Below are 13,572 nucleotides of genomic sequence, written 5' to 3' on the forward strand. Positions count from 1 at the left end.
TCTCAAGGTCTTGCCTAGCTTCATTTTTTCCCCCTTTTCTATGCACTCTCTTGGGTACTTTTTGTGGTGCTGTTTTCCTTGGTTCTTATTTTTTTCTCTCCCCACTAGGGAGGCAGCACTATCTTTTACAGGTGTCTTGAGTCTGCTGGCTGCACTGAATGCTGTGGGTGATGAAAGAGATGCACAGGCCAGTGGGCTGCTGTTTGTATTGCAAGCCCTCTCCATTTGAGATTCTCTTAGAGCTTGGTGCATTAGCTGACACCAGAATAGGGAAGCTTTAACAAAACTTCTCACCTTTATCACTAGTTTACACTAGAAACATGTTTACAGTAAGAGTTGGAGCCAAAATTAGCGTTTATCACTGTTACTACCTGGCTCTCTGGTTTTCCTTAGCAAGCCTGGGGCTCTACAGGGTGGGGGGCCTTATCCAGGTTTCATAAGATCATCAGGTTTCTCAGAACTCAGTTCATCCTCAAAACTGTGTGAATTCTAGCATTACAAATGCTAGAATTTGAACTCTGAACTTCTTGTTCTTTAATCATTTCTCTAAACTCTGCTTGGCCTTGAACTCTCATATCTGTCATCAACTGTTAGTATGTCTATTATAGTTTGCCCCAAGAACCATAGTGAACTAAGCACTAAAACACAGTAAAACAAAGACAAACAACAAAAGTTTTCTCCTTTGGCAAGGAACTGCACATAAATCTCAAGTGGCAAGGCTGCCTTTTAAGAAAACTATTTGAATGTATGTCAAAATCAAGCTAAAAATAGACAGTGAAGTACAACCTTCATTATGGAGTTACTACAGGCTACCTATACATGTGCTTGGGGTAGGGGAAGTGGTGTTTTAATTAGAGCAGTTCTTGGACAGCCGCTTTAATTAAAATGGCTCACCGTCACGTGTATTAAGCCCCTGCACATTTCAAAATGGCCATGGGACCATTCTAAAGCTCATTCAATGTGAACATGAATGAGGACATCTCTAGGTACCTGTAGCACCTCCACAATGAAGCATCTTCAATGCTGCGCATGAAAGCCTTGTCTTCTCAGAATTTTCCTGACCATTCCCTTAGAACGGGTACAATTTAACTTCTACTATCAGTTAGAGAAGTGTTAAGTGGAGATATGGCTCTGATAGTTTGATCAGCTAGGAAGACAGATGCAAGAGGCAGAGAAGCCTCTCAAAGGACAAAAACTGTGTATGATTAAAAATATATATTTAAGTCTTAGGCATTTGGTTGTGTTCATCAAGTTTATGTTTGCCATCAGGCTGCCGTAACATGCATGGGGGACCTGGGAAAGCCTTACTTGGTTTTAGAATGAAGGCCAGCCCAGGTAGCTAAGCCTCCTTCATATTATGCTGAAAATATGTTGGCCTGATCAAAGAGGGTGCACTCCTCTTTCTAATGAAGTAAATAGCATTTAATTCAGTGGGAATGAGGTCCTTCCCAAAGTAGTTTAGGAGTGAGAGAGAACTTTTCTCTTTGTTATTTTAAAGTAACATATTAGTCAATCAGTCAACTTTATCAGAGACCTTTGTTTTATAGCTTAGCACACTGAAACCACATGTCAAAAGGGGGTTGCCCACCACCTTCTCATTTTTTTACTGGAAGAGAGTAGGATTTGGCCTTTCAAGCATAGATTTACAGTAAGAAAACCTGTGGAAGCAGGCACTGAGAGGCTAGATTTGGTGCAGGCCAGATAGGTGTGCCCAGAGAGTTTTTTGACAGGAGAGGAAAATGTTGCTTCTTCACCAAAAGCAACACCTGAGCTTTCTTCTGTCGTGGAAACACACACAGAGTACTTTTGGGTCAGGTCAGCAGAAGCTTTTATTCAAAAGAAACTACAGCTGTAGGGGGAGTTCCAAAGTGACATGGATTTCCCAAGCACTTGGAAGGGGTCCCCCCCCAAGAGCAAAATCAGGAGGCTTATATACTTTTTAACAGTCGCTTACAACTCACGTGATCATATAGTGAAATTAGCATGAAAAGCGGCTATAATATTACTTCATTATTTCTTTGCTGTAATCAGGATGGGAATTATGGGGGAGGTAGGGTTAGTTCACAAACCTCCTTCTTGCACCTGGCAATCTACTTTGTACATACTTTTTTTTTCTACCTTCAAGGCCGCGGTGAGCGAAGCAGTTGCAGAAGAGTTACAAAGAACAAACACTTGCCCTTATCTGTTCTACTGTACAGAGCCAGCAATTCTACACAAAGCACTTATGTCATCTTATAACTAAAATAATCAAAGTTTAAGGCATATATTTTTTCTGATTCCACAGCCCCCCCCCCTTTGAGACTATTTAGTCTCACTTTAGCCTTAAATTTCCATTCTCATGAGCCCCTCTATTTCATCATGCAGCCTTTCATGTTTTCTTTCAATCTGCTCACACTTTTGTAACACCATTATTCTAGACTCTGCCATGGGTTTTCTTGCCTTGCTAAAGCTTCCCCTGCTGGCTTTCACGCAGCAGAGGATCAGTTGCATTAAGACATAGAACATTATCAGAACTATCAAGACAAACAATATTCCATACAGGATTTTCTTGCCAAGGGCCCCGAAATCTGGGAGCCAGGAGGTTAGCCAAGACCACATTTCTTCTAGACCCCAGTCAGTATTTTCTGAGGCCACTTGATGTAGGACCCTTAACTGATTTCGGATTTTGCGAATGTCAGTTTCGATTCGCATGTCCTGATTGACATAGACACAACAGGTGGAGTTTACTAAGGCACATACTCCTCCCTGGGATACCAATAGGTAATCTAGGGCTATGCGGTGTTGTATAGTTACTTGTGAGATCTGGGAGATCTCTTTTTGCAGAGCCTGAATTGCATCTGCAGTGGCATTTCCCATAGCTTCCATTGTGGCTGAAATGTTAATTATGGCTAGTTCCAATTCTCTTACTCAAAGCCACGGTATGAAGGTTCTCACAAATCGATGGAACCCTGTGTTTCTGGTAGCTAAGGGGTTAACCGCCCTTTTCATGTGATGGTTGAAATTTTTTACTTGTTCCAGATATATTGCACTATGCATTTCGAAACCAGGGATAACACGTCCAAGAGTGCATGCCCCCACCCAATTCTAGGGCAAGATTTTATGAGCCCTGTTTCCGCAGAGCCAGTAAAGGCCTGGGGCAGAAAGGGTACTCAAATCTCGACAGTTGTTGTGCCCTATCCGGCACTTTCGATTGATATGCATCGTATAGGACGGTCCACGTTCAGCTGCTATCCTGCTGGACCGAGATATATTACAAGAAGTAAAATTGGAGTGAATGTAAAATTCCGATCTGTTTGCAATGAGAGCAACATGAGGTTCCTTAGAAAAGTTGTAGACCATGAATCCTGTACAATTGAGAGAGGGTACGTTACCCAACAGGATTCCACTGGTGCTACTAGGGCTATAATCTAGAGTAGTTAGGCAATGAGGGTAGTGTCCTACAGGTGTGGCTTTATTATAAGCTCCGGTGTTGTTGGATCTGTAACAGAAAGGCGCCTCTACTCTTGGGGAGATTATCCAGTTAGCAGGGGCAGCCCTCCATTCTTTAGGAGCGGACCGATGGGCAGCTAATGAGTAGAGTCTAACGAAGCCGCCGTTTATTGTTCCCCATTGCTGGAGGGATATTGGTACTCCGATCATTGGGATTCCTTGGTGTAGGTGTGCTGGGCTGTGAGAGCATATCCAGCAGTCACTTTTATTTCCAGCTTGAGCCACCGCATGGGAGATCTGCAAATACAAATTTTTCTCCCACCCCCCTTGGGTGATACTGAGATACCCAAGTGTGATATATAAGGATATCAGTGCCATTTTTAGATACAGGAGGGACAAAGAATCTTAACAACAAACATAACCAGCACCAGTAAGAAAAAGAATACTACCAGCCAAACCCAGGATGGCAGCCAAAGTCTTTCTTCGTCCTCTGGGCTCAAGTTACCTAAAGGACTGATAATGTCGGCTCTTGGTCTTGATCGAGGTGGTGATCTTCCGAATGGGAGCATTCACTTTCTTCGAGGCCGAAGATGATATCTTCGTTCTTCAACTGATGAATCCGGCTGGGCTGAGGTGTTGGGTGCAGGGGAGAGGTTATTAGCACTTGCACCCTGATGCTCCTCACTTGCCTGAGTGAGGTCCTGAGGGTCTTTGTCCTTGGCCTCAGGGAAAGATCCCAACCTTGGTTGGAATACAGCTGCTTCGGGGTCCAATGGAGGTGATACCTTCTTGCAGTGCGAGGCATGAGTCCACGTTTGGTGACCTTGGCAATGAACAGCAGAATTAGTGGTCAGAAGTACCTGGAAAGGTCCTTTCCATCTGGGTTGAAGTGCGTTTTTCCGTTGATAGACCTTTACGTAGATCCAATCCCCTGGTTCGAGGTTGTGACAGGGAACATCCGGTGGTTGAGGTAAGGCTTCTTGGACCTGTGAATGAACAGACCTGGCATACTTCATTAATGCCTTGCAATAATTTAGTAGTTTCATCAGTTAATTGTAGGTCTGTTTGGTGAGGGGCAACAGGTGGTGTAGCTGGCATCCTCATGGGTCGTGCCATGAGTATTTCATAAGGGGTTAGGCCATGTTTTCTGTTAACAGTGTTTCTAATGTGCATAAGAGCAATGGGCAGCGCATCAGGCCATTTGAGGCCTGTTTCAGCACAAATCTTTGAAATGCACGTTTTTAAATCAGAGTTTTTACGTTCTACAGCACCACTTGATTGTGGATGATAACTACAGTGTAGGTGTTGCTGTATGTTGAGTGCTTGGCAGATGTTTTTTACTATCTGTCCTGTGAAATGGGTGCTGCGGTCACTATCTATTGTGAGGGGCAATCCAAATCTAGGGATGAATTCTTTGAGCAATTTCTTTGCTACAGTGATGGAATCAGCACGTACGCATGGGTAGGCTTCCACCCATCCAGAGAACACATCAATAACAACAAGAATGTATTCATAAGAACAGCACTTAGGTAGCTGCACAAAATCAATTTGCAGATTTACAAACGGTCCCCATGGAGGGGGATGGGCTGCGGGTGTCGTTTTTACCCGTTGCCCAATGTTGTGAGCTAAGCAGATGGGACAGGAGCTACAGTACTGTTGTGCCATGGAAGGAAAATTTGGGGCAAACCAATTTCTTTGTACTGTAGCAATCATTCCTCCTTTGCTCGTATGGGCCACAGAGTGGGTTAAACGAGCAAGATGTGGCAAAAGCTCTCTAGGCGCCACCAGGCAGCCGTCCGGGGAGCGCCAGAGAGAGTCGGGGTGCAGTGAACATCCTGCACGCAGCCAGTCATTTATTTCCTTTTTTGGGGCCTGATTTTGAAGAAGGGCCAGACTTGAAAGGCTAGCCAAAGGAGACTGGTCTGCTGAAAAACAAACAAAAACAGAGTTAGGAGCCTGTGGGCCAGAAAGGGCCGCATTTCTGGCAGAACGATCTGCCAGATCATTTCCTTGTGTGACATCATCAAAGGGTTTCTCATGAGCTTTACATTTAACAATAGCAATAGCAAGAGGCAATTGAACAGCTTCTAAGAGCGCTTTTACATAACAACCATGACTGATTTGGGTCCCTGATGAAGTGAGGAACCCTCTTTGTTTCCAGATTTGTCCAAAATCATGAACAACACCAAAAGCATACTTAGAGTCAGTATAAATGGTTGTGGTTTGATTTTTTGCAAGAATGCAAGCATGTGTTAAAGCAATGAGTTCAGCAACTTGAGCAGAACGAGCTTGGGGTAAAGAATAGGCTTCCAAAACAGCATACTGAGTGCATACTGCATATCCCGCAACTAATTTGCCTGCATCATTTCTAAGACAGGAACCATCAACAAACAAAACAAGGTCAGAGTTCGGGATAGGAATGTCCTTGAGGTCAGTTCGAGGGGTTAACAATTGAGTTGTGATAGACAGGCAATCATGAGGCTCACCATCAGAGGCAATAGGCAGAAGTGACGCAGGATTCAGAATTGAACAGCGATTTAAGGTTACATTTGCAGCTGACAGTAGAAGTTTCTCATATTTAGTAAGACGGGAATTGGAAATGTGCTGAGTTTTGCCCTTGAGCAGAAGGGCCATCACAGCATGTGGAACTGCAACGGTTAAAGAGTGTCCCAAAACTAGAGAATCTGCCTTTTCAACCAACAAGGCAGCAGCTGCAACTGAACGGAGGCAAGGAGGAAGTCTCGCAGCTACGGGATCAAGGGCAGAGCTGTAATATGCAATTGGGCGATGCTTTTCACCATGCAGCTGAGTGAGTACTCCTAAAGCGATTCCTTCCCGTTCATGACAAAACAAGGTAAAGGGTTTCTTATAATTAGGAAGTCCAAGAGCGGGAGCAAGAGTGAGGGCTTGCTTAAGGGCCACAAATGCTTGTTCGGCTTCAGGAGTCCAAGGGAGGGGTTCTGGGGTGGTATCATGAGTGAATGCTTGCAAGGGTTTTGCGAAAGCAGCATAACCCAGGATCCACTGTCTACAATAACCCGTTGCACCTAAGAATCCCCTCATCTGTTTTTTAGTCATAGGTTTGGGAATGTTGAGGATAGCTTCAACTCTACTAGGGGAAAGGTGTCGTTCTCCTGCTGAGATATCATGCCCTAAATAATGTACCTTAGACTTGCAGAGCTGCAATTTAGATTTTGAGGCCTTGTGGCCTTTCTGAGCTAAAGCTGTGAGGAGTGTCAAAGTATCTTGCTCACAGGCCTCTAAAGTGGGTGAGGCTAACAATAGATCATCAACATACTGAACAAGGGTGGACCCCCCCTTTGAACATGATAGGATCCAAATCTTTTTTTAGGATCTGGGAAAACAGGGTTGGGGACTCTGTATATCCCTGAGGGAGTCTTGTCCAGGTATATTGAAATCCCTGATAAGTAAATGCAAACAGATACTGGCTATCCTTATGAACGGGGATAGAGAAAAAAGCAGAACAAAGATCCACTACTGTGAAATATGTAGCATCTGAAGGGATACAGGAAAGAATAGTGGCAGGGTTAGGGACCACGGGGAAAGCGGGTAAAACAGCGGCATTTACAGCTTGAAGATCTTGCACAAAGCGATACGTATCTTTACCAGGTTTTTTGACAGGTAGGATAGGTGTGTTGCAAGGGGAGCGTATTGGGACAATAATCCCTTGCTCAAGGAGTGAGGAAACGACAGGCTTGATCCCTTCCTCAGCTTCCTTTGACATGGGGTACTGTGGGACACGAGGAAGTGGCTTGGCAGGGTTCAGGATGATACGCACTGGTTCAGCACTCAGCATGTGCCCCACTTCATTCGCATGGGTGGACCACAGCTGTGGAGGTACTCGTGCCAACAGTTCCTCTTGCAAGTAGGAAGTGTCAGGATCAGAGTACTCCTGGGTTAGCAAAGCCACAAGCTTGGTTTCCCTATGTTCCGGTACCTCAAGGTAAACACCATCTGGGCTACAATAAATCACGCATCCCAGTTTACACAGCAAATCCTTACCAAGAAGGTTGACAGGTGCACAGGGGCTAAGAAGAAAGGCATGATTTTCAGACAAAGGGCCAATAGAGATGGAGACAGGTTCAGAGACGGGATGTGGGATAGGTTGTCTGCCTATACCGACAGCATTTACAGTTTCAGGAGAATAAGGTAGAAAAGGAAACTCAGCAGCCTTTAGCGTGGAGCGGGACGCTCCGGTGTCGACAAGACAGGAGACAGGTTTACCAGAAATAAGGCATTCAACAAACGGACCAGATTGGTCAGTAGCAAGCAAAGGAGCAATGATGTCACTGTCCCTCAGGCTGTCCTATTCAACACTGGGAAAATTGACAGGAAGTGGAGGTGGGGGCTGGGGTCTGGGTCCTTGGCCGGGGCGGTTGGGGCATTCTGATTTCCAATGTACTTCTTGCTTGCAATAATGACATTGGTTCCCATAGCCTGGGTTTTGTGGGCTCAAGGATCTATCTCTTCCCCTGAATCTACCCGGGCCTCCCCTTCCCCGTCCTCATCCCCTTCCTCTACCTGGACCCTGCAACTGAGAAATCTGTAAGGCCATTAACTTAAACTCGGCACTGTCTTTAGACTGTTCCAATTTGTTATGAAAATGGTTAGCCGCAGCAAGGACTTCGGTCAAATCTTTAGTTTCCCAGCCAATAATTACTGTTTGAATTTTCTCAGCAATTTTAGGGTTAAGTCCCTGGACGAATGCTGCCACTATTGCTTGTTTAGCATTTCCGACTGGGTTATCCATTCCTGAGTATCGTTCAAATGCCTGTTTGAGGCGTTCTAAATAGTCACTGGGGTGTTCATTTTTGTTTTGTTTACAGGTATTTATTTTGGTCCAGTCTGCCTTTTTTGGGCAAATTGTGAGAACTGCCTGAACCAAAGCATTTCTCTTGTCAATAAAGTCTTGGCCAATCCCTGGGTTTTGATCTGGCCAAGTACAGGCAGCGTACAGACGTAGCATAGTTTCCTTGGGCAAAATGGATTGCATGAGCTGATTAATGTCAGCCCGTGTTGGATTATAACAATTTATAACAGTCTGCAATTCTTCCTGAAATTTTTCTGGGTCTTCCCTGATTTTTGGGAACTTTTGAGTTAAATTGTAGAGATCACCTGGAGTCCAGGGTGCATGCAAAGTTACTACATTTTGTCCATCAGTGCCAATGCCTGGCATTTGTCTTAGGGGGTAAACTTGTGCAGTTCGGGATCTCAGATTGATGGGAGATCTTTCCATGCCTATTCCCATTCTTCTAAATACACCTGTGGTGGGTTGTGACCCAGGAGTAAATTGCCACACTGGTGATGATTGAGTGGCAGATATGGTGGATGAGTCCGGACTATTAAGCTCCGTGGATGGATTTACTGAAGGAGCTTCAGCTAATGGGTCACTAGCCTGGGCTGCAGCCTGATGTTGAACCGGTTGTTGCTGATGTGGGAGTCCCAGGAGAGCAGGGTTCGAACAAAGGTCAAGGATATCCTCTGCTGGCTCCGGTGGTGGGGGCGCCCCGGGCAATGCTGGATACATCGGAGCGGTGGCCAGCGTGTAATTTGGGAGAGCAGCCAATTTCTCCCGAACAGCTTTTAACTGCTGTTTTAATTTTTCTTGAGTCTTTTAGGCTCCTAGTTTGAGATTCTGTCCGCCTTTTGGACATTTCATCATACCAATAAAAGAACGCGTCCCACTGGTTTTGTGGTGTTTTGGATCCACGGGACTCTAACGCCCCTCTCAAGTGCACTATTTTATCCTAATCAAATGTTCCTTCCTGTGGAAAATGTTTCACAGGATCATCCCTAGTATACCAGTTCCACTTATCCAGGTACTTGCAAGTCTCGGGAGAATAGTGTGTGTACATAAAGTACGCCGGAGTCCCCTTAGGGGGGACAGGAACCTGTTTAGACTGACTTGTTCCCATTTTCAGTCACACAGGGAGACGTAGGAGAGGCTTATTTAGGATGTCCGGGCCGCTCAGTGCCTTGCCCCGCAGTTTTTCACTGCCCAGACAAAAGGCTTCTGACCCGACACCGGCTCATAAAATGGAAATGGGGAGGGAAACACTAGAGGGATCCTTTCACTCCTGCTTTCGGCAGAAGCTACTGGGACGAGGGGTTTGGAAAAGACAAAATCACTCAGACGCCCTGTCCACTGGGTCACGAGGTTCCAGTTGGGTCCCCTTGCTTTCAAAACTGCCCTGTCAGGCAGAATTGGGGCGGCTGAACCCAACCGTAGTCTCAGTCCTGGTCAGTGGCTCATATTTCTAAATACACACACACATTCATTCAATAAGCCCTGTCCACTGGGTCACGAGGTTCCAGTTGGGCCCCCTTGCTTTCAAAACTGCCCTGTCAGGCAGAATTGGGGCGGCTGAGCCCAACCGTAGTCTCAGTCCTGGTCAGTGGCTCATATTTCTAAATACACACACACATGCACATTTATTCAGTCAGCCAGACCTCCTAACCCACACCGCCTTAGTTAATTAACTACAAGCCCGATGTGCTGTTGGATGAAGGTGCCTCAAACAGTTTCTCCCTAAAACGTACGTTACCAGACACAAAATGGGATCCTTTACCAGACAGAAAATTTTAGCCGGCAGTAAGGTTCAGACTGACCTGTTTTAACAAGGTTCAGATCCAGTTACCACGGCCAAGTTGGGAGCCTACAGGCAGTCCTCCTCCGAAACCCCAATAGAGATTTTGAATTAGGTCTCTTACCTCTCAAGTTTGGTGCCTCAGGGTTCGGGGGGGGTGGGGGGGTAGCCTGCGGTCCTCCTTCCTCAGCCTGTGTTCTGGATCCGAGTCACGGCACCAGGAATTGTCGTGGAAACACACACAGAGTACTTTTGGGTCAGGTCAGCAGAAGCTTTTATTCAAAAGAAACTACAGCTGTAGGGGGAGTTCCAAAGTGACATGGATTTCCCAAGCACTTGGAAGGGGTCCCCCCCCCCCAAGAGCAAAATCAGGAGGCTTATATACTTTTTAACAGTTGCTTACAACTCACGTGATCATATAGTGAAATTAGCATGAAAAGCGGCTATAATATTACTTCATTATTTCTTTGCTGTAATCAGGATGGGAATTATGGGGGAAGTAGGGTTAGTTCACAAACCTCCTTCTTGCACCTGGAAATCTACTTTGTACTTACTTTTTTTTTCTACCTTCAAGGCCGTGGTGAGCGAAGCAGTTGCAGAAGAGTTACAAAGAACAAACACTTGCCCTTATCTGTTCTACTGTACAGAGCCAGCAATTCTACACAAAGCAGTTATGTCATCTTATAACTAAAATAATCAAAGTTTAAGGCATATATTTTTTCTGATTCCACACTTCACCACCCCTTGTTGTGGGGAGGTAGGGAGAAGTCTGAATAGTGTGATGAAGTAGAATAGTGTGATATATGAGATGCTTCATGCTGGGGTCTTTTTGGAAGGCCTCCTGGTGCTTTCATAGGTTTACAAGAACTTGGATCAAACACTGATTTTTTTTTCTAAAGTGATGGGTTGGCTGGGACATTCTCAGTTTTCAGGGGCCCATGACCTTATTTTTGCTTTTCTACCAATATTCTAGTACTGAACAGAATGGTAAACCAAACATAAACCAAACCTTAAATTAAATGTAATCTTCTAGAACCAAGCAAGGACTACAATGGTAAATTCCAGTTGTGGCTATGGTAGTGAGAAGGTATGTTTGGTCTTGCTGTACCAACTTTTCAGTTGCATTATTTAAATTTTATTTTTTAGTACCACCAATGTGTTAGGTGTTTTTGACATAGAAAATAATGCTTGGCTTTTGGCTATAAGGACTAAGGCCTTGATCCTGAGAAGTGGGGTATATAGGTTGTAGCCGTGTTGGTTTAAGGACATAGGCAGACAAGGTTCTTTGGGTCAACTGCAGATGCTTCCTCAGTCTGATGAAGGGTATTTATACCCGAAAGCTTGCAAGGAAGATTTTTTTCCAACTATTTGAGCTGGTCTAATAAAAGATATAAGATCTACCCAAAGAACCTTGTCTGTCTTGATCCTGACAAGTCTTTTCTGTACACATTTAACTTTAAGCAAGAGTCTGTAGCACCCTGATAGAATGTAAATCCTTGTAGCATTAGGACATACAAACACAAAAAATCAGCAAGCATAATGTAAATTAAGCTGTCATCAAGAAACCTCTGTGGAAATATATCTGTATCCTTTGCAAGATATTCAGATATTCTGATCTTGTGATTGTATCCCTGCAGCCAAGCAGATTTTTTCACTGAAGTCCTACTGAAGTCAGTAGGTCTTTGTATACTTTCAGGATCCCATCCAGCCAAAGCAGTTGCACAATCCAGGCCTAACTTTGCTTGTGTCTCTTGTCCTGCTTCAGATAAAAATGGAATACGTTGCTAAACTTAAGATCCTTTCTTCCTTCTTTCCTAAAACAAAGCTTGCTGCTAAACAGATTTAATATCATAGAACTGTAGAAAATTAGGGTGGAAGGGACTTCAGGAGGTCATCTACTCCAACTCCCATCTTTGCTTCTATTGGATATTTCCATTTAGGAAACTTAACGTCATAATATAACATCATAATGAACTTAAATAGATAAAAGAAAGCCTGTGTAATAATGTGGTTAAGGTGGAAGAGATGGGACAGTCTGGCTTCCCTCAGGAAGCATAGCACAACCTTCTTGCCAATAGGCAGCATTTTTTGTTGAGGCAGAGATATTTATATAAAAGAGACAGATAGATATCAATCTTTATCTATCTATCTAACATCATTATTATGACATGAAGTTTCCTAAATGGAAATATCTAACAGAAACAAAGCAGTGGGTTGGCTTTATATTCCCCACTGCTTTGTTTCTATTAGATATTTCCATTTAGTAAACTTAATGTCATAATACACACACACACACACACAAAAGTTAACATTGATGTATGTTATCAATGTTATATTGAGATATATATACACACACATATAGGTACAGAAAAGTTAACATTGATGTGTGTGTACACATATACAGATGTGCGTGTGTATGTATGTGGTGTGTGTGTATATATCTCAAACAGCTTCCTTAGCCTGATGAAGGGTTTTTGAACCCGAAAGCTTGCTTAATAACTATTCTCCAACCATTTAGGTTGGTCTAATAAAAGATATCAAATTCACCCAAGGAACCTTGTCTGCCTATATCTCAATATAACATTGATAACATATATCAATGTTAACTTTTCTGTATCCACATGACAAAGGACTTCATTGAGAAGCCCATCCTGCCCCAGCTCATGCCTGTATGCGCCTTGTGCCTTTCATCCAAGCGGAGTCAGGGGGTGAGGTGTGGGAAACCCGAATGCCCCAATGCCAACGGAACAAACGGGGCCTAAAATGGCAGTGGCAAACCTGACACCCTGCCGGAGTCTGAGCCTGGGACCAACCGTGCGCCCACCTTCTGCTTCTCCGGCGGGGCACAAGGGCTGGCTCTGCCGGGGAAACTGCCGGCAGACATAGCTCAGGGGCTTGCAGGAGAGGCCGGTGCCCGGGGTGTTGGTGCGCGGAGAGCGGCGGGGACAAACCGCCCGTAGCTGCAAGCACACAAAGCCGCCCCCCGTCGCGTCACAAGGGCTCGGAGCGCCCTTTGTTCGGGGAACAATGAGGGGCGGGCTCAGGCGCGCACCCAGCGCTTCTCCCGCCGGCAGCGCCTGGCCAGGCCGGGCAGTGCGCGGTCCCCGCCGCCTATTGTTCCCCGCCACACCCAGCGCACGGGGCTGTCCCGGCCCGGCCCTGCCCGGCGGAGCCCTGCGCCCGCCCCTGCTCTCCCGGCGTTACCCGGCAGTGCCTCGGTGTTTCCGCTGGTTTTCCTGCCGGAGAAGGGAAGGGGGAGCTGTCGGCTCTCGGCTCGGAAAGGGATCCGCTCCCTCCTCCCCCCCACCCTCCTCCTACCTCCCCCTCCTCCTTCCCCCGCTTATCTTTGTCTCGCTCACACGCTGTAGCCTGGCTGCTGCCACCGCCGCCCTCCATGCCCCGGCAGCCGCGGAGGCGGGCAGCGCGGGGCGGCTGTGGGGCCGGGGGCTGCCCCTCGCCATGCTGTGAAGTTGCCGCCCGCCCAGGACCTGCATCGGGGTCCCCAGCAGCGGCGGCAGCCCCCACCCATTGCCGG

The 13,572-nt window shown here is 45.7% G+C and overlaps 1 long non-coding RNA gene across 1 annotated transcript; it reads right to left on the reverse strand.

Moving 5' to 3' along the window:
- Nucleotides 1–1,811: 1,811 nt before the first annotated feature.
- LOC132247767 (uncharacterized) lies at nt 1,812–13,485 on the reverse strand. The gene is made up of 3 exons (XR_009459170.1): nt 13,397–13,485; nt 10,162–10,309; nt 1,812–4,252 (listed from the first exon to the last, which is right to left on the reverse strand). It is a non-coding gene; the product is annotated as an uncharacterized LOC132247767 (long non-coding RNA).
- Between the last annotated feature and the right edge of the window lie 87 nt (nt 13,486–13,572).

The sequence above is a fragment of the Alligator mississippiensis genome, chromosome 1, assembly GCF_030867095.1.
Source record: "Alligator mississippiensis isolate rAllMis1 chromosome 1, rAllMis1, whole genome shotgun sequence".
In the NCBI taxonomy this organism is placed as follows: Eukaryota; Metazoa; Chordata; order Crocodylia; family Alligatoridae; genus Alligator; species Alligator mississippiensis.